Consider the following 24,111-nt stretch of genomic DNA (forward strand, 5'->3'; position numbering starts at 1 on the left):
GGAGGGCAGGCAAGTGGAATGTGCACGCAGCCCAGCCCCGGAACAGCTGCAGGGCTTGAGGTTCCATGGAGCCAAAGCCACGTGGCCAGCCAGCACATCCTAGAAGCCCACAGCTCATCTGCATCTGGACAAATTTAGTGATGGTGAAGGAAAAAAATTAATAAAAGGAGAAAACAGCAAGCCCAACTGAGAAGTTGAGAATTTTAAAACCTCCTGAATTTAAACTGTTTCAGGTTATCTCTTAATCCGTTGTGTCATTATCTTGCTGGCTTAAGTGTTTTTATAGTTTTCCTTAATTAATGCTCCTAATTGCATAATGTGTATGGTGTATTTTAATGTAGTAGTCTGTTTTCAAACTGTATTTTATGTATAAATGTTCTTGTAATTTTTGTTTAGGGAAGTTTAATGAAAGGAACTAAGGATGTTCCAGTATAAAAGTGCTTGGTAAAATGGCATTAAGCAGCACATATACTAAAATTGGAACGATACAGAGAAGATTAGCATGGCCCCTGCGCAAGGATGACACGCAAATTCGTGAAGCGTTCCATATTTTTTAAAAAAAAAAAAAAAGAATTTTAAACTACAGGTGTATTTTGCAGAAAAGTTCTGTTTATGAAAAGGCTGATATTTTAATTACACTTTAGACTTTGCGGCTTTGGGGCAATATTAAGGTTATGCCTTTGGCTGGTGGAGGTCAGGAAAACAAAAGCTTGTGTTTTCTTTCTTTCTTTCTTTTTTTTTTTTTTGAAACAAAGAACCCAGAGATGTAATCCCTCCTCCACCTTCCTGTCTAGCTCACCTGGAAAGGGTCACTGCTTGGAGGGGTCATGGTCTGTGGTTGGTAATTAAGGCCTGGGAGAGGGGTAATATAGAGATTCAGTGAGAGATTCAGGAGGAGATTCAGCAAGAAGCCTCAGGAAGAGGCAGGATGGAGAGATGAGAGATGGTTGGTGGCAAAGAGGGTGATAAGCTTAGAAGCCACACATGGTGGTGAGAGCCTTATAATAAAGCTTCATGTCTCCTGACTTCTACTGACTGCTTGTGGATCATTTCCTCACCGTTATCCTGAACCCTCAAACCCGCCAGGCCAAAGAAGCTCCAGGCAGGCCTAGAAAGGCCTCAACATTCATCTACCATCATCCACTCCCATCCAAAACTTTTATTAATTTAATTAATTCAACATTCTTTCTTCCAACAATATTTATAGGTATCTAGATTTAGATTAAATGTAATGAATTTGGCAGTTGTATCTTGGTGTAATTGCTATTTTTTATCTTCCATTTTGAAAAAGAGAAACTCATAAAAGGCACCTGTCTACTACTGTTTTAGATACTATTATTGGAAGTTTTTCACACTTTACCAAATGTTTTTGTTGTAGTATGTAAAAATACAACAATTTCTATTTTTCCTGTGACTATAATAATTTTACTATTCAATTCTAAGATTTTGAGATATTTTTAGTTTTTTTTTTAATATATAAGATCTTATCTTTGGGCCCAAAAGACAGTACAGTGGTTAATGTGCATGCCTAGATACATCTGACCTGGGCTTGACTCTTCATTCTATGTGGTTCCCATGCACATGTGAAATATATCCCTTGAGGCCCCCATCACCACCAGAGAGGCCTAAATACCCCTTTTACTGTAGGATTTAAGTTGCATCATATCCATGAACACTTTCACATTGAATCTGCTTGACCAGTAATCACTGTTGAGACCTCCGGTCTCCTGATCTCTGATTGAGAACCCCTCTGACCTCTCCACAAAAGAAAAATTATATCATCTACAAAAACAAAATTGCTTTTTTATTTGATATGGATGCACTTTATTTTATTTTTCTCCTTATTGTACCCTCAGGAGAAAGCACAGCCAAGGAAAGCTTTCTTGACCCACAGCTGTGATAGCTTGAGGGAGGAGTGATGAAGATAAAGTCAAACTGTTTCTCTTCACTTTCCATTGGTAGACTTTTTTGTTTGTTTCAACTATGTGCTGGAATTTACATGCTGAAACCCGAACTTTTATAAAAACTCACTAATAGGTAGGAAATTGCCAACAATTTATTTTTCAGGGAAATCTGGACCATAACACAGACTGGAGTTAACTCATGCAGTCCCCATCTGGCCCCAAGATCTGTATGACCATTAATGGATTCACAGGTGGGCAAGAATCCTCTTTGGTCCCTTTGTGCTGGATTTCCTTACTCCCTCAGTCACTTTGCTCCATATATCAATGTACCAATGCTAATTATTGTGATTGGGATAAAGGTAACAAGTTGAATGAGTGATGTTTTATTTAGCTGCAATGTAACTAGAGTTCTCTATTGTTTACTTTTTATTTCAGTTTGAGGAAGTAATTCATCTAATATTCTAGTAGTAGAATGAGTGGAATATTTATGGAATTCCTAAATTTTCAAACCAGGAGACTAAGAAATTAAAAATTTTTTTATACATACATAAGCCTTCTAGTCCTAGAAATTGTATTCTTCTAAACTGATTTTAATAATTTTCTACTAGAGAGATGGCACAGTAGGCAGTTATTGCCTTGTATACACCCAAAATGGCTTAATAGATGGGCTCTCAGAGCCTGGCAGGAGTTATCCCTGAGCACATATCCAGTAGTAAGCCCTGAGCACTGTTATAAGTATAGTGCTTTATAATAATAATAATTCACTTGTCCAAGTTTACAGGTGTAATTATTTAGTCTTTCAATTTAAAGAAATTTAAATTGTTAACAAGTCACAAATATCTCATCTTATAAAAATCTGTAATATTGTAAGCCTAATACAAACATACTGTATCCAACACCATATTATTCCCTTGGTCTAATAATTAATAATATTGCTTACAATAATCAAACACATAAGAATAACAGTAAAACCACAGATATTGATTTGTTCTGTCACTTTTATGTGTCACCTAAGTGTAACATTGAGATATATTGATCATATCCTTGGATACATACATTTACTATGGTTTTTACTGCCAAGAAATGAAAGATACAAGACAAAATTCTTGATCATCTGGGTGTCTCTCTAAATATGGTGTGGGGCCATACCTGGCAAAGCCTGGGTACTACTCTGGCTTAATATTTGGAAGTTGCTGTTAGGACTTACAGAATTGTATTGTGTCGGCATCAAATATCCAGACCTCTGGCATGCAAAGCAAGCACTTAAACCCCTTTCAAATATCTCCCACACTCTCTATCAATGTTTATCATATAATAATGAGCCTTGATTCCTTTTTCACTAGCAAAACCCTGAACAGAATATCTCATTCACTTTATAATTTCAATATTTGGGATGTCTCAGGACAAATATTGGTCATGTGTATTATTTTCATATCTAAGTCTCAAATAACATCTCAACTAGGAAGTGGCATAAGAAAATATTTCAGTGTTTAGTTTTAAAACATTATAGCATTAATTAAATAAATGACATTTTTTGTGTATAAAAACACAAAGTATTTTATTTTTCTTGAAAATTAGCACTTCAAATTTTCTTATTCATTTTCTTATTTATGCACCATGTTATTCCAACATAACTAAGGCAGTTAATTCTTCAGTAAAGTTAGAAGTAGTACTTAAATCTTTGGGGCTCTAAATCCACAGTCCTAGGTTCTGGTTTTTTGGTTGGGGAAGGAGACTTATTTGGTCTTGGAGTCACATTTAGGACTTGATCCTGACCGTGGACTCATGAATCACTCCTCTCAGGGCCCTAGGAACTATGTGAGTTGCCAGGACTGTACCTGTACTGGCTGCATGCAAGGCAAATTCCTTATCCCTGTACTACTCTCCTGTGCTAGCCTAGGTCCTTTTTAAACTTTTATTTCCTACTTGAGTTCTGAGTGCTGAGATTCATATGGAAAGAAGATTTGTCCTTTGATCAGTGTGGCTTATGTGCATGTAATTTCCTCACAGAAAAAGTTGTTCCCTTAATTCTTTGTATTTTTGTCACTGAGGGATTTTCAGCGGTTTATTTCTTTGTGTGTGTGTGTGGGGGGGGGGGGCACATCCAGTTGTGCTCAGGGTTTATTCCTAGCTCTGTGAAGAGAGTCAACTTCTAGCCATGATCAGGGGACCATATGGTGTGCCCATCAAACCCATATTAATATATGATTAGTGAATAAAAAATTTTATACATATAAATCAAGTCATATAGAAGGATAAGCTGAATAAAATGGTCAAGTAGTAAAATGGAAATATTTATTTTTAAAAGAAATTAAAACATTTTTAAAAGTAGAAAGACTAAATTATAGCCTATGAAGAACAAATAACAAACACTAAGAGTTTTTTCATATAAACTGAGTTGTATACAAAAGTAATCCTATTGTTAGAAAAGATGCCACAAAAGTGTTGATTTAGATCTAAATCTTTGAATATATACTTCCCTATAATGTGAAAGAAGGTCATATGAAATCATAAGATTTTACATTACAGTGTCAGGAGAGATAGTCCACTTGCTTTACAAGCAGTCAACATGGATTGAATATAATACCATACTATATGGTGCTGCCAGCACTATCAGGAGTAATCTCTGAGCATAAAGTCAAGAATTACCCCTGAGCATTGCCAGGTGATGTCCAAACACTTACAAAGAAATTTCACATTACCAATCTAATTAATAATCCTTAATTTCTGATTACTGCTTTATTAAAATTTTTTACATAATAAGAACTTTATCCTCAAGAATGCTTTATATTCTGAACTAAAGAATCTGCTCTGAAATTTTGATTTCTAAGTAAAATTGGTGAGAATTTATCAAATAATCTTATATGTGGCCCCTGAAACAGTAATTCAAATGATCTAGATGACTACCTTTATTTTCATGTTCCTGATTACTCCCTATAATAATTCAGAAGAAGAAAGGAAGATGCATTCAATTAAGCAAAACCCTCCTAAATCTGTACAGATTCGGCTAAAGGTAACCAATAAAATATGTCCTTTTCATTTAGGAAAATATCTTTAAACTTTACCTACCAAAATGCTTACACAATTCTAATTTATTTTATTACTGTGAGTTCTAAGATACTAAATCTCTTGTCCATTTACCTCTGATTGACAGTTAAAAGCAATTTTTACTTTCCAGACTTGCAGTGTGAACTGAGCTTTACATAACTGCTTGAAAAAAGCCTCATCCAATGTCCTGCAAATCGAATGAGAACTCTAGGAACTCTGCTTGTCTTGGGGGGCAGTCAAGATTAAAATGTGTGAATATAAATTTTCAAATATTAATAATTGAGAGAAATGAAGGGGGATGTCCAAAGGAGTCAAAGAACATGAAAATATGTGGTAACTCTATTATTATGTCTGCATATTTTTCCTGAGTTCTATTGTCCCTGAAATATATTCAGTGATTCCACTGCTCTGTTCCCTGCTGGAAATAGACTTTAGTCTCTGCTGTGCCAACAAAAATGTTTTTGTTAAAGAAAATATGACATTTTAATTGAATTGAGAACAATGGAAACTTATCTCTCATAGTTTGAATTACTAGTTTTAAGACTTCACATCTATGTAGTGTGCATAAGTCCCTGTAGGCATTCCCCTTTCCAAAGTCTGTTCTTCTAGTTGGTTTTGTGAGTTATTTTTGACAATCATGGGGATTGACTTTTTTTTTATTTTATTGATTTTAGCTAAACATACGAAGAGAGAGAATTAAGAGATGTTTATATGCATATTCAGTGCCTTTCATATATGATTTTTTACTATGAGAATATATGCTGGGAAGCAATGTTCCAAGATGGAGCAGACTGTGCACTGTTTAAGCAAGAGCCAGGTCCAAACTTGGTGAGCCAAACTGCATCAAGACAGTCACGGGAGAAAATTGTTTTTAGACATGAATTGTTTTTTTAAGTTAGTACTTTAACAAAAAGAAATACCAAGTTTGGAAGTTGAAGGGACTAAATACTGGAGAGGAGAATACAAAATGTGACCCAAAACAAAATGTAGGGGAAAAAGAGTTAGACATAAATAAATATTTGTTACTATTTTAGTGCCCTGTCCCTGGCTGATTCCATGGAAAAGAGTAGAATGTAAGATAATCCTATCAAACAAGATGAAAAATTACCTATGCAGGTTCTTTTCAATGTAGTTTCCAAGAAAATGTCAAGTTTCATTCAATAATATTCCACAACAGAGCAATGTGACTGCTATTATACAGCAGCACACATCTCCAGCCATAAAAGTGAGCACCTCTTCTCATGTGCGACAATGCAAAAGAACATTCTAAATGTCTTCTTTACTACACTTTTCCTAAAGAAAGAGGTGAAAATCTCTTTAAAAGGTGAGTTTGTGGGATCTTGAAGACAGAGATATCATAGCAGACAATCTAAATATCTGAAAGAATTGACAGAGATTTTTGTGAATGGCAAAGAAAATAAGAGACCCTCTGAAAGTGGCTTTTTTGAGGGACAGGGAGTGGCTGCATTTAGTGATTGGTCATATCTTGTGATATTCCGGGACCATTATTTGGTCTCTAGTAATGATCCCTGTGTTTAAGGATCATACCTGGTGCCATGTTTACTATCTCCAGCCCTGGAGGATTACTAAAAATCTCCTTGACAATATACTAAATTTATTTGGGTTTGGAGTTATTTTCTGGCCAAAATATTATCAATCTAGGTTAACACCCCTTGGGCTAGAGTTCTTATCTCTCAATCTATCTTTAGCTTTTGAGTGATCAAGAAAAGAATCTTTAGTTACTGCAGAGGAAAACAAAATTCTCTCCCATTTTCTTTTGATTGTATGAAAGAAAAAAAAAAAGCTAGCACAGTATATTATATTTGGAAGAAAGCCAAAAATATATTACTTACACCATTAGAAAGTCAGAAACTGAGGACTATATTGCACTGAATATGATATCCTTTCCTCCTAATGAAGTCTTAAGAGATTCACGAATTATATTATACTTAAACATGCCTAAACATTGGATCACCCACATAGCAAAGCTGGAAAAAATTAAACTATTTAAAACACACAAAGAAAATTCTTTCTTAATAAAAGTTTTAAAATAATACACTGTGGGTAGACAGAAAAACTTTTAGATAAAAAGAGAGGAGAGAGAAGAGCAGAAAAATAAATTTATACTTCTTTAATCTAAACATATGTCTTGTTTTTGGGGAGAGATAACTGACTTTATTCAAATAGTTGGTAGTAAAATCTGAATATGATTTATACAATAAATAAATATCCTTATTCATTTAAAATTTCTTGTTAATCATTATTTTATTTAAACTTCTTAATTTTGATTCCTCTAAAAATATTGATTGCTTTTAGCTTTTACTGAGATGGAACTAAGACAAGTCCTGTGTTAGGATGGCTCTTCTATCAAAATTTTTCACATGAATCAATTAAATAATATTTTAGTAGATCCTCAATTATTTTGAAAATAGTTAACTTAATATGTATGTATTTAAACTAAAATATATTCTCCCAAACTGTTGTCACAATTTTAAGTCAACAGAATATCTAAATACTATTTTTATTTAGAATCTATATTAATTATATTAAACTGAGGTACACAAAGGGTTTGTTTTATATTAAAACATTTTAAGTATACATTTCACTTTGGGGGTGGAGTGCCCAGTAATGCATGTGGAACAATTGATATTTTGACTTGTTGAATTAGCCAGTGCTCAGATTATGTCATGTGGTTATGCTCAGGTTACTGGGGGCTACTGAAGCCATGCCCATCAGTGCTTGGCATGCCATTGCCAGGGATTTAACACAAGGCCTTATTCATGGTAGGTATTCATTGCCTTTGAGATACTTTACTGGCCTCTAGCTAATATTTTTGTATAGAATCAACAAGTATAAAAGATAACCTGGGGGTGGTGGTGCTGAGTGACAGCACAGCATATAAGACTGTAAGGCATGTGTCAACCCAAGTTGCATCCCAGTATCACATATGGTCCCACAAACATTATTGGGCTTTTATGAATTCTTAAGTACAGAGCAAGAAGTAATGCAGAGCACCACAAAATGTGGCCCAGCCACCCCAAAAAAAGGTAAGTTTTAGAGATTTTATTTATGATTATAAATATAAAAATTAATTAAAATATTACAAGTGGGGGCTGAAGAGATAGCATGGAGGTAATGCATTTGCCTTGCATGCAGAAGGACGGTGGTTCAAATCCCAGCATCCTATATGGTCCCCCGAGCCTGCCAGGAGTGATTTATTAGCATAGAGCCAGGAGTAACTCCTGAGCACTGCCGGGTGTGACCAAAAAACCAAACAAACAAAAAATATTACAAGTGATTCTAAGAATAAAAATTGCACATTTAAGTAGTGAATAAATAAATGCAATAACTACTCAAGCAATATGAAAATGTAGATTATTATTGCCCAACAATAAGGGTAATTTTTATTTTAGGTGCAGTATGTTTGAAAAATGTATGAGCAAGAAAAACTTTTAAATTTTTGAGTTAGAAGGCTGGAGCGGTGACTCAAGCGGTAGGGCAATTTTCCTTGCATGTGCTAATCTAGGACGGACCTGGGTTCAATCCTCTGGTAGTCCCCCAAGCCAGGAGTAATCCCTGAGCACCACTGGGTGTGCATTCCTAAAACTTTTGAGTTATAAAGGCACCAAATGACATTGTGAGAGTTATCTAAAGTATTTGATAATGTAAGAATCTTAAAAAAATAATATTGAGTTGATTGATTTACATATTTGATAAATAGTATAAGCAGATTATATATGTGCCCTATGAAAAGTTAGATGTCCAACTCAATTTAAATAACCTCTTATGTTTTTCTTCTATTTGGTTTGGGGCCACACAAGCATTATTGAAAGCCAATCAGGGATCAATCCATAGCATCCCGTATGACGCTTTATTTATTTATTATTTTTAAAGAATTGAGGACACGGGGCAGGTGAGGTGGCGCTAGAGGTAAGGTGTCTGCCTTGCAAGCGCTAGCCAAGGAAGGACCTTGGTTCGATCCCCCGGCGTCCCATATGGTCCCCCCAAGCCAGGGGCAATTTCTGATCGCTTAGCCAGGAGTAACCCCTGAGCATCAAACGGGTGTGGCCGAAAAACCAAAGGGAAAAAAAAAAAGAATTGAGGACACTGTGGCTTGAGATTCAGATTCTCCATTGTGTGAGCTACAAACTGCTTCTTTATATTTCAGCACACTGTTATTCTCCATAAGCTGTTTTTGTTGTTGTTGTTGTTTTGTTTTGTTCTGGTTTTTTTTTTTTCAGGCCACACCCTGTGACGCTCAGAGGTTACTCCTGGCTTTGCACTCAGAAATCACTCCTGGTTTGGGGACCATATGGGACACTGGTCCATCCTAGGTTAGCGTGTGCAAGACAAAAGCCCTATTGCTCGTTCCATCACTCTGGTCCCACTCTCCCTAAGCTGTTAATTTAACAATGTCCATGCCCTAATGTTAGACTCAGACACTGTAATCCCACCGCAGGGTAAAAGGTCAGGAGCATGGGTTGCCACAGGAAATAAATCAGGCCAATCTTGAGAGAGTGAAAGATGCGTGGTTAGCAAGCTTTTTGCCTCGTTAAGATGCTTGCCAGAACTGCCTGCCAGAACCGCAGTTTTTATTAAGTACAGAGATCACCTCTGGGCAGGGGCAGTAAGGACAAAAGGCCTATCTTGAGCCAGTCTTGCCCAGGTATGCTTTACAAATGTCTAACAAGATGTCAAGTAGGAAAATCTCTGTTTGGGGTGAAAAAAGTTGTAAGCAAACAAGTACAAAGAAGCCAAAGATGATTTTTGTTTTGGGTGAAACCATGTTGTAACTTGCAAACCAATACCCTAACATGCTATTTCAGTGTTCAAAAGGGAGAATAACTTGTGATCTTATTTACCTAAAGGGCTGTGGTGAAATAAATTTGAGGCAAGTTATCAAAACCAGAAACATTGAACTTAGTGTGGTAGAAGTGGTGTATGGTTTGGTGTATGGTGTGTGGTTTGGGGTTTTAGAAGTCGGTTGCAGAACAGGGTCTTCCCTGTGCAGGGCAACTACATGGAAGTGGTACAAGACATAGGGACTATAGGGTGGAGGGATCAAAGCCTGGATGCACCCAGATGGCGAAAGATGCTGGAATCTACTTTATAAATGTCCCTTCTGGGTGTCTACTGAGTTTCAAAGACTGACACAGGGCTTTGCTGGTGCAGAAGCCAGGGAGAAGTCAGTGTACATGGATTATGGGGCAGGCAGGGTCAGAACCCTGGATTCACCTAGAAGACAAAAGAGGCTTCCAGGCAGAAGAGATAGCACAGTGGTAGTGCATTTTTGCCTTGCATGCAGCTGACCTAGGACCAAAGATGGTTGGAATCCCAGCATCCCATATGGTTCCCGTGCCTGCCAGAAGAGATTTCTGAGCAGATAGCCAGGAGTAGCCCCTGAGCGTAGCCGAATGTGGCCTAAAAACCAAACAATAAAAAAAGAGAGGCTTCCATCTGCATTATTCATTGTTAGAATCATTTCTTAAGGGTCAGAGATTGAACAGAGATAGGAAACTTACTCTATATACAGACAATCCCAGTTTGAACTCCAGTACCAATGTGGTACCCCCAAACTCTGTCAGGACTCCATTTGGCCCAGCACTTCTGGGTATCTAACCTCAGGACTTAAAAATATTCATTCAAAAAGACATACACATGCTTTTATTGTTTGCTGTAATGAATACAATCTAATTTGTTGGTTAACCTACTTACCATTTAAATATTATGATAAAAAATTCCTTCCATTGCTTTACCTAAGTAAATCCATCACATACTGATACCATTTTTATAGGCTGATGTTTTAAAACAGCTCAGCAAAAAGACTTGAAACAAACCAGGGTAGGTGAGGTCTGGAAGAAAAATGAACCATCATTCACTCTGTGGGATTATAAACTGGTTTAATATAAGTGGAAAGCTATATGGAATTTCTAAAAAAATTTAAAGTAGCTACTTTATGATCCAGAAACTCTTGGTTATCTATACTTAGAGTCTTTAGTCTGATTCCAATCAACTCTAAGTTGGAAAGATAACTGCACACATGTCCATTGCAGTACAATCTAAAATAGCCAGTTATTGAAATACCATAAGTATTTAAGTCAGATGAGCAGATAAAGAAGTTGTTCGACATTCCACAGCCACCACCATGTAAACTCATAGACCCAGCTTAAAAGATTCATGACTAACCCTGGAACTGATAGAAACCAAGCCACAAGAATTCACGAATACAAGGTTTTCCAACTGAAAACTCCGGAGTGCCCTCAAGAGGGGGCTGAGCTAAGTTCCCACTCAGCCAAAGCCCAAGCAGCGGCATCCACCATGCCAAAGGCCCAAATTCATTGCTTCAAGACTAATCTCTGCAGAGATGCCAAACTGGCATAAACTCCAAGTACATAAGTTTAGGGTCTGAAAACTTAGAGATCTTTTCAGAGTGGAGACCTAGTACCCTCCCTCCCATTGCCTTAACCCATTCTGCTAAAAATCCCAGGAGCCACACCCACATTCTACAATCACAGCCTGTAAACTTATCCACCAGTTTACTGATCCTGGAATTCTTCAATAAATAAAAAACAATAACACAGAAAGTTCAACTAGCAACAAATAGCTTAACTTTGTAAACCCTCACTGAATGACCCCATTGTGAGAAATAACAATTCTCTATTTTTTTCTTTCACTAAAATATATTTTGATAATTCCACTAAGTGATTTAGTTGTAACAAACAATATAAAATGAATTATTTTGTGCCTAATAGGGGTTAATCTTTGGATAGAAAACTGAGGACAATAGTCACACTGGTTCTGGGATGGATATTGAGACATTGATACCCAAAGCAACTATATTATGAACAACTTTGTTAGCCATGATATTTAGATAAATATTATATATAATTGTCCACACAGATGACTAAGATAGTTACTTAGCTATAATATATTAAATGTTCTATTATATGGATGTATCTATGTATCAATGGATGTATGTAAACAATGTTCAGTGTCAGCAAACTCATAGTATAATTCATGCTGCTAAGTAAACACAGAGTTTGTTTGGAAATACAGGCTGAACTTTATAGACAGTACTGGAGGGATATAGTAAAATAGATATAATATCATTTTGAACTTCAAACTTCCTATCATTTGTTTACTATTTTTTTTTTTGCATCCTGGGGATTAAACCCAGGTCTTCACACATGCAAAGCAGTAATTTATTACTATTAAGCTACATTTCTGGGTCGTAATTATACAAATAATTTTAATGGAGCTTTATGTGAACAGAGATCAGTTATTAAAGTGAAATTTCTTTTACTAGTGGGGAAATCATCTAATCGTTCCAATAAATATTTTGTAGAGGGCCCAGAGAGATAGCACAGCGGCGTTTGCCTTGCAAGCAGCTGATCCAGGACCAAAGGTGGTTGGTTCGAATCCCGGTGTCCCAATATGGTCCCCCGTGCCTGCCAGGAGCTATTTCTGAGCAGACAGCCAGGAGTAACCCCTGAGCATCGCCGAGTGCGGCCCAAAAACCAAAAAACAAAATTTTGTAGAAAATATTATTTCAAATTTGAGTGTAGCTTTACAAAATATATTGTTATCTGATATTATATCATCAGGCTGTAATTGTTTCCTGATATAGAATATTAATTTAGTTTTCATCACATTAAATCTTGGTTTTCTTCTCAGTTCCTTGTGCTTGTGGTATTTCACTTGACTATTTGCAAAGGATGGGTTTACTGTGGTCACAAGACTTTAATTTCAGGGTAATTTGGTAGGTGTCCTGTTTCTCAAACAGAGATTAATTACTGCTAAAATGTTTGCGGTACAAGTCCAAAGGTTCTTTTTAAAAACCCAAAATTTCTCCCTTTCAGTATTATATAAAAATTTGAATCTTTGGCAGAAGCGCCAGAGATATCTACAATCGATCTTTCTATTATCAACAAACCACATATTTGTTTACATAAAGGGGTGAAGATGTTATTAGTTCAAAAACTCCCCAGGTCGTTCCCTTCCTGCCCCCACAATTACTTATAGGCCAACCCTTTGATGCTAAATTTTTGTCTGCATCTGCAAAGTGTTTATATCCCTTATGTTGACTCAGAAAGCAATATTTTTTAAAAAAAAAGTTAAGGAGGAAGTAAATGTGAAATAATCTGTTCGTTCAGAGTGCTCCTCTCTGCAAGATAATGATAACAATCTGTGATGTTTCAGCTCATTTGACAACATTTCTTAAAATTAATCTCCAAAGCACTCTTCAACCTTTGTTGAAGTTGTTCAATAGTCATTTAATCTACCAACACAACCAACAACAAAAAACTAATGCTCAAACATAGAAATGGAGCTATTTTAACTTTTAAAAAAATCAAGGTTTTAAAAAACATTACACATGTGGTTGATGAAAATATTTTTTTTTATTCTTATAATCTGTTTGAGAAATCCAATAACACAACTTTAGTACAGTTTAAAAGCCTCACTGAAGGACTTGCTGGCAGAAAAGATTTTTCCAAAATCTTCTCCAAAGTTATCTCAATGAACACAGCTGCAAAATTGAAACCTTACAGCTTGTACTACAATTTCCGAAAATTGAACATCAGGAAATGTATTTTCTCTAGTTTTATACATGAATTTTAAATGAAGTAGTCGAGCCATTTCTTAATAATCATGAATCCCTTCCATTTATATATCATCCCCAAAACCCAAAAATAAACCATAAAATCTTGACTCCCAAACAAATGGTAGAAATACTACTAATATTTTCATTGGTATATTTCACTTTTTATTAAATTTTCCCATTAGTTTTATTCTTCATAGTTATCTCATTTTGTAGACAAAGTACTAAGCATAAAAATTGAATAATTTCTACTTATCAAATAATTGTGAATAAAAGTAATATCTCGTAACTCTCAGCCAGTCTCCTTTTGTGTTCTTTCTATCCTAAAGCCAATACAAATTGAGAAAAGATGCTTTATTAGAAAATTATTTTCATAGCATTGAACTGTTATTTTATAAATATTGCCTCCATAGTTATAATGATATAAAGTGCTCTCTTAAATTTGTCCTGTCATGTGGCCAGAGAAAGAGAAACTACACATTATTTCCACATGGGATAGGCTAAATAAATGAGTTAAGCAGGAAAATAACAAGAATATCATATCATTTACCCAATAATAAATGGTAGTATGAAAGTTAATTACAAAGCAAAATATTTCCCAGAGTGTAGATCCACCCAAATTTCTTTTTAAGAATAGAATGAAGCCAGTTTAGAGATAGACATAACCTTGAATTTAGTTCCATACTACTAGTAGAAAAATGAGCTATACTTTCTAATAACTATGAAAACCAATATAATTCCAAGATATTATCCCCCATTATTTTTACTATGAAGTTGCAATTTAAGTTTTCAGTATATTGGTTTTTTGGGTCACACTTGGCTGCGCTCAGGGGTTACTCCTGGCTCTATGCTCAGAAATTGCTCCTGGCAGTCTCCGGGGACCATACGAGATGCCGGGATTCAAACCACTGTCTTTCTGCATGCAAGGCAAATGCTCTCTCCAGCCCCTACAATGGATATTTTTTATTAATATTATTTATTGTGACCAAAGTAGATTACAAATCTTTCACAGTAATATTTGAGGTATTCCAGTGGATTTATTCTTTATTATTGGATACAGACATGAGTGTATAAAATAATCCTTAGTTCTATTCTAACAATATAGTAAACTGAAATGAAAATCATCTGTATAATTTTCCCAATATATGAGTGAATCTTCCCTCTCCCCACTGAGCATGCATACATCCACACAAACAAATCATTAATGTATATAGGAATCTCTGAGGATCTTGTTAATCTATGAAGTAATGATTTTGGTGTCTGAGACTGCATTTTCACCAAGCTTATTTGATATTTTCTGCTGGTTTTCAAGCACCTTTTTCAATAGTAAAAAACATGAAGACTAACACACTGTAAATAACTTGGAAAGCTATTTTCAAATAAGCTTCTCATAGCACTGTTAAGAGAAAGTTCATTGATATTGAGAATTGCGAATTTATTGCTTAGACAGCTGTAGTCAACTTGAGTGTATTCTCAAGGCATGCATTCTAAACAATTGATGCTAAAAAGTAATAATAATTAATTCCAAGTTTAATCCCAAAGTATGTTAATTATGAGTTAATCCCAACGTATGTTAATTATGAGTGCTAGAATTAATGTAATGCCTGAAGCACAATTTTAATCTTGTAGCTCCAACAAAATATATTAAGTAGACAGCATTTAATGTTATGCATTTTTTAGGCCTAACCCAATGCCAAAAAATACTCTACAAATGTAATTTCATCGTAAAGTCTTTGTATCTTTGCAGATGTGTTTTAATATTTCACTTAACTAAAATACATACTTTAGGGCCAGAGAAATATTAAAGCAAGTAAGGTATTTGTCTTGCACATGGCTGACTTGATTCTAAAATTTGATTCCTGGAGCATCAGCAACGTAATCTTCAAGTACAGAGCCAAGAGTAGTAGTAGACTCTGAGTACCATCTGGTGTGATCTTTGAACTTAAATAAATAAATAAATATATGTGTACTTTGTTATAGCTTTTAGTTTATTTTTTACAGAAATTTTAGAAATATACTTTTTGATGTGGTAAAAGATTATAATTCTTGAATGTGGAATAAATGAAACTTAATCTTAATTATTTACTTTTCATTATTTGTCTCCTAATGTTCTGATATTATGCTGTTGAATATATGACTATCTGCACATACTTTTGAAGGTAATCAGAAAAAATAAAGAGAGGAAAGTAAAGTAAATAAACACAAGAGAAGGTATATAGAAGGAAATGAAAGAAAAGGAGAGAAGAAAAAGTGAAATGAGTAAAAAAAAGGAGATAAGAAAAAAGTAAGCAATAAAGAAGCAATGGAGAATGAAGGTGGAATAAAAAATAAAATAAACGAGTTTATGGAAAAAGTTTGAAAAATGTCTTTTTATAAAAGATTTGAGTTTCAAAATAGGCCAACTTTCCTTTTGTTGGGTAAAAAGCAGCAATAGATTGGCCCATCATTATTTGTTGAAAGGGTAATTGTTTTACTCCTTTGAACGTGTGCTTGTTTGCATCTGTGCCCAGTACAAAAGTTGGGCAAATTCTTGTAATTCTATTATTTGGTTCTCTACTCTGTTAAATTAATCTAAGCATTTATCTGCCATAATTATTACAGGGTTTTGAATTGCAGTCAAGTCTACAGTATAAGTATTAACAGCAATATTCCTTCTAACTTATTTTTCCATGTCAAAAAATATTTGGCTATCCAAGTTTCTTTGAATTTACATACACATTGAAAGTATTCTTATCTACACCACAAAAACTAAAAATCTTCTAGAATTTGATTACATAACCAGCCAAGGCTTACTCTTGGCTCGGTCGGTGTTCAGGGATTGCTCCTGGTGAACTAAGAGAATCTATGGGATGCCAAAACCATATGGAGAGTTGGGTTATCCATAAGCAAGTCAAGTGCCATATCCATGTATTATCTCTCCTATATGAGATATTTTATAAATCAATCTTACAATTACATTACAAATTTTCTTTATAGCTTATATCTCAAATTTATGTATCAAAACTTTCCAGTCTTGGTTATTTCAGGTATATTTTTAATTGATCACTGAAATATTTATGTAATTTAAGTGTTTATTAGATACATGGTTTCATCTTTTAAATCTGTTAGTCTCTTTTTTCTATTTCTGAGGGCTCTGTTTTAATTAGATCACTAGTACTATCTTTGAAATTTTGTTTCCTTTTGATATAAGACATATTGTTACTCTCATGTATATAATTAAGTAAATCATAGTTTCCAATTCATTATTGACCATCAGCAATGCTATATTTTTATTCTAGAATTATAAGTTAGCTCCACTTCAACCAGAGAAAACTTTCGTTTCTAACTCAGTGTGCATAATTATCTTTGTAGGCTTGGAAAGGATATATTGGTAATAGAATTTGCAGCCTCAGATGAGAACAATATAGATATTATAAAATGATATAAAATATTAGTGCTGTGACTAACAAAAAATAGTTATGGAGATATTTGTAACTCAATAGCCATCCCAATGGACTTGCTGATTATATTCTCAATTTGCCTCTTGCATATTTTTATTTTTATTCACTTAATTTATAGATGTATATATTTAAACTAAGGTGCCATGATTTACAAAGTTGTTCATAAACAAGGGTCAGTTATACAATACTCCAATATAATTTCCACCACCACAGACACTTTTCCTCCACCAATGTTGCCAGGTTCCTTCACACCACACATCCTGCCTTCTTGTCTAGCACATTTTTTAAGTTGTTATTGCAGTTTGGATCACCTGCTTGCAGTGTTGTAGGTTCTGTGTTTTTTGCACATACATACACATTTACTTCTCTACAGCTGATGTACTGGGGCCATGGCCCCATACCCTTTTAACTTTCATCAACTTTTTCTTACTTACCCTTCCATTTCTTTCCTTCCTTTCCCTCTAATTTCTATAATCTAGAGTCTAGGGTAATCTAGGTGTCCATTCTTTTATACCTTGCATTTCCTTGTCCTTTTATTCTGTATATCCAATTATGTGAGATTATTTGCCTGGTATTTGACTTTCTGACATACTTCACTTAGCATGATATTCACGATATCTTCCTGTTCCTCCTGAGTTGCAGAAAATTCCGTATTTTTATCATTTCTTGAAGTTGCATTATGTACATATACCATCCTTCATTGTTCTTTTATCTCTTGATTATTTATATAAGGGTAGCTTCAGTGCTAAATGCTGCAATATATAATGGTGTGCATATGTTCTTTTGTATAATTTTTTTGTGTCTTGAGCATAGATACCAAAAACTGGAATTGCAGAATCACATGGCAGCTCTGCATTAACTTTTCTGAGAAAGCTACATACTGTTTTCCAAAGGTTTTGACCCAGATTGCATTCCTACCATAGTTGATTTGAGCTGCTTTTCACCACATCCTGACCAGCACAATTTTTTTCTGTTTTCTTGGTATCTACCATTTTTCACTGATGTGAGGTGATATCTTATTGTTTTCTTGATTTGTATTTTCCTGATAATAAGTAATTATGATAATTTTTATGTGCTTATCAGACATCCCTTTGGCTTCTTTTAGATGAGTGTCTGTTAATTTCATTTTCCCAAATTTTTTAGGATTTTTGGAATTTTGTGCTATTGTTCTTTGTAAGTGCTTTATATGTATTAGATACCAATCCTTTACCTGATATGTTATGTGTAAATATTCTTTCCTATTCAGTTGGGTATTTCTTAGTTTTAGTCTTGTTTCTTTAGCCACACAAAATCTTTTTTATTTGCTATGATACCTTTTCTATTAATTTTAACAAGGGATTCATATTATCTAAAACTCCTTTAGGTTTAAGATTTATAGCACTATGTTTATATTTTCCTCAATATACTTTTTTGATTCTAGTCTGGTCTTAAGTTTTTTTTTTTGGTTTTTGGGTCACACCTGGCAGTGCTCAGGGGTTACTCCTGGCTGTCTGCTCAGAAATAGCTCCTGGCAGGCACAGGGGACCATATGGGACACCGGGATTCGAACCAACCACCTTTGGTCCTGGATTGGCTGCTTGCAAGGCAAACACCGCTGTGCTATCTCTCCGGGCCCTGGTCTTAAGATTTTTTAATCTAATTATGAAAGAGATAGAAGAGAGTCTTGAAAATAAAATATATTTTATGCTCATGATTTGGAAGAATCATTTTCAGAATATTGTTTAGATTCAACACAGTACCCACACAAATTCTTTTTTTATTTAGTCCCCACACAAATTCTGATGACATTCTTTTCGTTTTTATGGTTTTTTAGGCCACACCCGTTTGATGCTCAGGGGTTACTCCTGGCTAAGTGCTCAGAAATTGCTCCTGGCTTGGGGGAACCATATGGGATGCCAAAGGATCGAACTGCGGTCCTTCCTTGGCTAGCACTTGCAAGGCAGACACCTTAACTCGAGCACCACCTCTCCAGCCCTATATTCTTATGAATTCATTCTCATAAATTTAGAATGGCCGATAGTAATGTTTTCATGAAATTATATAAAACCCCAAATAGCCAAAGTCACACTGAAAAATAATTGTATAAAATGTCAGTATCTAATCTGAAACTATACTCGAATCTAAAGCTATGGTAATAAAACATTAAGGTATAGAATAATGTTACTTTCTTGTTATTTTTGTTTGTTTGTTTTTAAGGTTTTTAATTTTTCTTAAATAATTTTTATTGTGACAAAGTGAATTACTAATCTTTCACAGTAATATTTAAGGTACATAAAGACAATGAATCAGGGCCATTCCCACCACCAGTGTTATCCTCCCTCCACACTTGTTCCCAGCATTCATCCCATATCTCCCTTATTTGCCCCTGGACTGCTAGTGTATCTGTTCCCCTCTGTACATAGCTTGTTGTAGATTGGGTATCTATTCTGTTGCCGTTGACTTTGGTTTTGGTGTTTAAGTCTGATTTCTTATTTCAATGTTCATACGACTGTTTGGTCCTGGTACCCCCTATCCCTCAATTCATGAGGCAGAACAAGATGATTCAAGTTATGTGGTTCTGTGGGGAAAAAAATCTGGGAGGATTCTGTCTAGAGGTTATAAATATCAATATAAAAGAAGAAAGGGAAAAAAGAAGAAAAAAGAAAGAAAAAATAAAAAGAAGAAAAAAAAAACAAAGGAAGAAGGGCTGGTGTGGCAAGGTTTTGTGCTTCTTTTCTTCTTCTTCTTCTTCTTCTTCTTCTTCTTTCTTCTTCTTCTTCTTCTTCTTCTTCTTCTTCTTCTCGTCCTCCTCCTCCTCTTCTCTTCTTCTCTTCTTCATCTTCTCTTCTTCCTCTTTCTCCTCCTTCTTCTTTTTTTTGTTTTGCATAGGCAGAGTATTGGGGGAAATTAGAAAGGGAATTCCCTTGGCCTAAAAGATACAGGGTTTTTCCACCCTTGAAGCATATTGCCATGGGAACAACTACAAGGTTCCACGCATGCTCATTTTCACACCCCAAGGTCTTTTTATGGTTCCAGGAAAATTTTTGCTCAGTTTTGAATGATAAAATCAGATCTCTGTAGCTAGAGATCTTGGTATTTGCATAGGTCATAGGATGGCAGAACTTATTGTGGGACCAATAAGATCCTAGCCTAGGCTTCAGTCTAACATTTGTACAAAGACAAAAGATCTCTAATTCCAGAGGTCTGAATTTGACAACTGCGACTGAACAGAACTTCTGGAACCATAATGAAAGACTTCCTTCTACGCTTTGTTCTAGGTTCTAAGCTAAAACCAAGAACACTAATTACAGAAGACTGATTACAACAGTGATGGAACAGAACTTCTAGAAATAGTAAAGAAAGACTATCCTAGAATAATGTCACTTTCTGACCAATGGCTAGAATCAAGTACATAAATACAACTCCTTAGATCTATAGTAAAATAATTTTGTTAAAGGAGCTCAATACATGAGATAGAATAGAATTAGTCTCATCGACAAAAATGAGGGGAAAGCTGGTTAGCCACGTGTAAAATATGAAGCTGGATTCATATCAATTAGTCTCTCTAGTTTGAGATCATCTTGCTTTTTAACCAGACAAGTGATTTCTTTAAAAAATTGAAATATTTAAAGAATGGGCATTATGTTGTAATACTTCAACTTATTTAAATATTCTTTCTTAGGCAGCTTTCTCTCACACTTGGTAAAGGATGGTATTACCTTGTTAGACACATATAAAAAATGTATAGATTCCCCAGGAGAATTCTATAAATAACTAAGTGGAATTTTCTTTGTTTCTGATTTTCACTCAGAACATCAAGTAGAACATCAAGCTCCCTGTCAGGTCTCCTCCACTTGATAATTACTGGGCTGTAGGAATCAGAGGTAACTCATTCTTACTGTTCATACAGTCCTTGCTAAAACAAGAGAGAGAGGTGTGGTTACAGGTGGTGAAAATCCTGTCTCTCCTGTGGGCCTACTCTGATATCCTAGTGGTCTGAGAAGGGAGGAAGAGGTGAAAGGAATCTATTGCTGCCACTATCAGCAAAGAAAGTCTAGCATTCCTAATTGGCTGGTCTCATGACACAACAGAGAGAACAAAGAGTCTTTGTATGGAATTATAGGTCATACTTCCCTGCTAGACCTCTGACACCAACCCAGCAGGCAATGAGATTCTGTATTGCACCCTGATGAGAAGGGCAACCTGAACTTTATTTTCAATCTTTGGCGTCTTGGGAAAGTTCAGGACATGATATTTCCTGTGATGTTGTTTAGAATCGAATAGTTATTTTGCTAACTGACACCATTTTTGTCACTTTGGCTAGAGAGACATAATTTTCAGCTGAGATTAGGGAAGGAACTTTTCACTTTTTTCCTCTGTGTATTTTATTTTCTTTGTTGTCGCTTCCTCTGTTCCAAATCTTGGACACATTATCACAAAAGAAAACCAAAGTAACTCAACATTAACTCCATTCTTGAGTTTAAAGTTCTCAGGCCAATGGTCATTTTTAATTTTTCTGTCTTCTAATGCTCTGTCTATACATCCTCTACCTGACACTTTTCTAATATTCGCTGCCTTTCTACCCTTCACTGCATGTTCCTCTAGTATCTTTCCTCTTGACTGTCACTCTCTATATCATTGCCATTATTTCATTTATTCATGGTGTTTATCACTATTTAAAATGTTGCTTTGATGTTCATTTCAACATCACTTTACAAGATATACAAAGTTAATCTCATACATGTATCTCCAGAATGTAGTCACTATTTTTATTCCCAAACTTTTATAACCACATCATTAGTTGTCAGTACTTGCTGGCTAAATAAACAAGCTTCCCATATAGCATATGTGGTATCAAATGTTATTGTCAATTCCATTATATCTCTTACAAAAGAAGATTCTCAGGCAAGATGGAGATGCATATATCTGTTTCTTTCATTTTTTTTTTTAAAAAGTAGGCAAGACCAGTTTCTCCTTTCTTACAACATTCTTTCAATCACCATCCATCATCCACTATTTTCTATGACTGCAATACATTGTATGTAGTTAGGTTAAAAGTTGTTTTGAAGCAATGTCTTACATATTATTTTAATCACTAAAACCCTCTGCAAAAAAATAATATTGTATCTTGGGGCTGGAGCAGTGGCTCTAAGCCAGGAGTGGCGAGCAAGTTCGACATAAAGAGCCAAAATGTTAAACTGTGAGAGTCAGAGAGCCACATCAGGCAGTGATCTGCCAAAACAGACAAACACTCACACAAAAGCATCTAATTTTAACAATAATTTATTAAACACATATTTTTGCCATTTTGCCATTTTGAGTGAGGGTCAAAATCCTGCAGTGATGGTGAGGGTATACTGCGTCCTCCACACTAAGAACTCAAGGCAAGATATGACCCAACATGTGACACACGGGTCCCCCGCTCGCAGGCCTGTGCAGTTGTTTCCGAGGGATGGGAGACGGGATGACTTAGCCGGGGAGATCTCTCCACAGAGGTCCCTCCTCAGAAGCAGCAGAACAAAATCGAAACTTGGCAAAGAGCCACAGTATACAAAATGATGATAAGAGGCAAAAAGCCTCATTCATTTTGGCCGGGAGCCGCATGCGGCTCAAGATCTGCGTGTTCGCCACCCCTGCTCTAAGCGGTAAGACTTCTGTGCTAGTCTAGAATGGACCTCAGTTTTATCCCCGTGTCCCATATGGTACCCCATGCCAGGAGCGATTTCTGAGCACATAGCCAGGAGTAACCTCTGAGCGTCACCGGGTGTGGCTGAAAAAAAAAAAAGAAAGAAAAATAATATTGTATCTAATGAGAGAAGCTACTCAATTGCATAGAGTAATCTTTTCTGTTCTCAGGTTTTTTTTTTTTCACGTTCCTATTCCTACTTAAAAGTATGCATGCTGGGAATAGGGGTGGAGGGAGGACAACATTGGTGACGGAAATGTTCCTGATTCAATGTCACTGTGTACCTAAAATACTACTGTGAATGATTTGTAATCCACTTCGGTCAAAATAAAAATTATTAGTAAAAATAAATAAATAAATAAACATCAGTTTTTTCCTCTTTAAATTCTAAAAAAAGTAAGCATATTAGATTTAGATTGAAAGGAATTAGAAGTAAAAAAATCAAATGTAAATAAAATTGTTAACTACAGTGGAATGTATACAGAGTCAAATGTGACTAGTTCCTCTGCAAAGGTCGTAGGAAGAACAGGACTTTCTAGTCATATCCTAAATGATAGTAGCTCCGTTTTAGTGCATTTGGAAACAAATCACACATTTCACTCAAGGGGAATGTTTTGAAGTTCATGGCTCCAGCTGCAATTTTACTTCTCTTACTAAGAAAGGATAAGATTTTCTTCAGAATTCTAAAAATCAGAATTCTTAAAAGGTGATGCTTTAAAAATGAGCTAAACCATATGGAATATTAGAAGTGTTTAGTTCTCTGTATCTAAAAATAAAGAAAAAGTGAGTGAGATATATCTCTTATTTGCAGTCTTTCAGTGCAGATTTTCTAGTTCTCAGACAATACCCAAATATATCAAATAACCAAGTAGTTCTATGTTTGTGGAAAACGGCAAACTCAAGACATAAATTTATGGTAACATCAGTTTTAAACAAACTAAACTATCTGCTTTTGTAAAACTGAAGTCCTTCTAAACAGTTACAATGGTAGTTAAGGTAACATGTCTACAGTAGTGTTAACATTTTAGGATAAATGAGAATTTACCACACCTCATCACCATCAGTACCCAAGACCCTTTCTCCACCAGTGTCATTATATCTAGACTATCTTTTTAACTTTCGCTACCTTCTGCATTATAATTCCATGGCAAAGTACTTTCTAAAAGTTTAGGTTTTATTAGGAATTGAAATATGGACTGGACAAATAACATATGGGTTAAGGTGCTTGTCTGCAGATGTCTGACCTTGAGGAGAGATGTCACTGCGTATGGTCTCCAAACACCACCAGGAAGAAATCCTAAGCACAGAGCTAGGAGCAACCTCTGAGATGTCCCAGAAATGATCCAACATTCCCCACTCCTACTAAAAGAATGCTAGAATGATAAATTAAATGGTATATTTTAAGTCAGTTTATAAGTATATTTATGATTTAGATTACAAATAAAATTTAAAGAA

General features: G+C 35.3%; 1 non-coding gene across 1 annotated transcript; it reads left to right on the top strand.

The window, feature by feature from the left end:
- The first annotated feature begins 450 nt into the window (after nucleotides 1-450).
- On the top strand, nucleotides 451-554 carry LOC126010561 (U6 spliceosomal RNA). The gene has a single exon (XR_007496584.1). It is a non-coding gene; the product is annotated as a U6 spliceosomal RNA (small nuclear RNA).
- The last annotated feature ends 23,557 nt before the right edge of the window (nucleotides 555-24,111 follow it).

Source organism: Suncus etruscus, chromosome 5, assembly GCF_024139225.1.
Source record: "Suncus etruscus isolate mSunEtr1 chromosome 5, mSunEtr1.pri.cur, whole genome shotgun sequence".
Taxonomy (NCBI): domain Eukaryota; kingdom Metazoa; phylum Chordata; class Mammalia; order Eulipotyphla; family Soricidae; genus Suncus; species Suncus etruscus.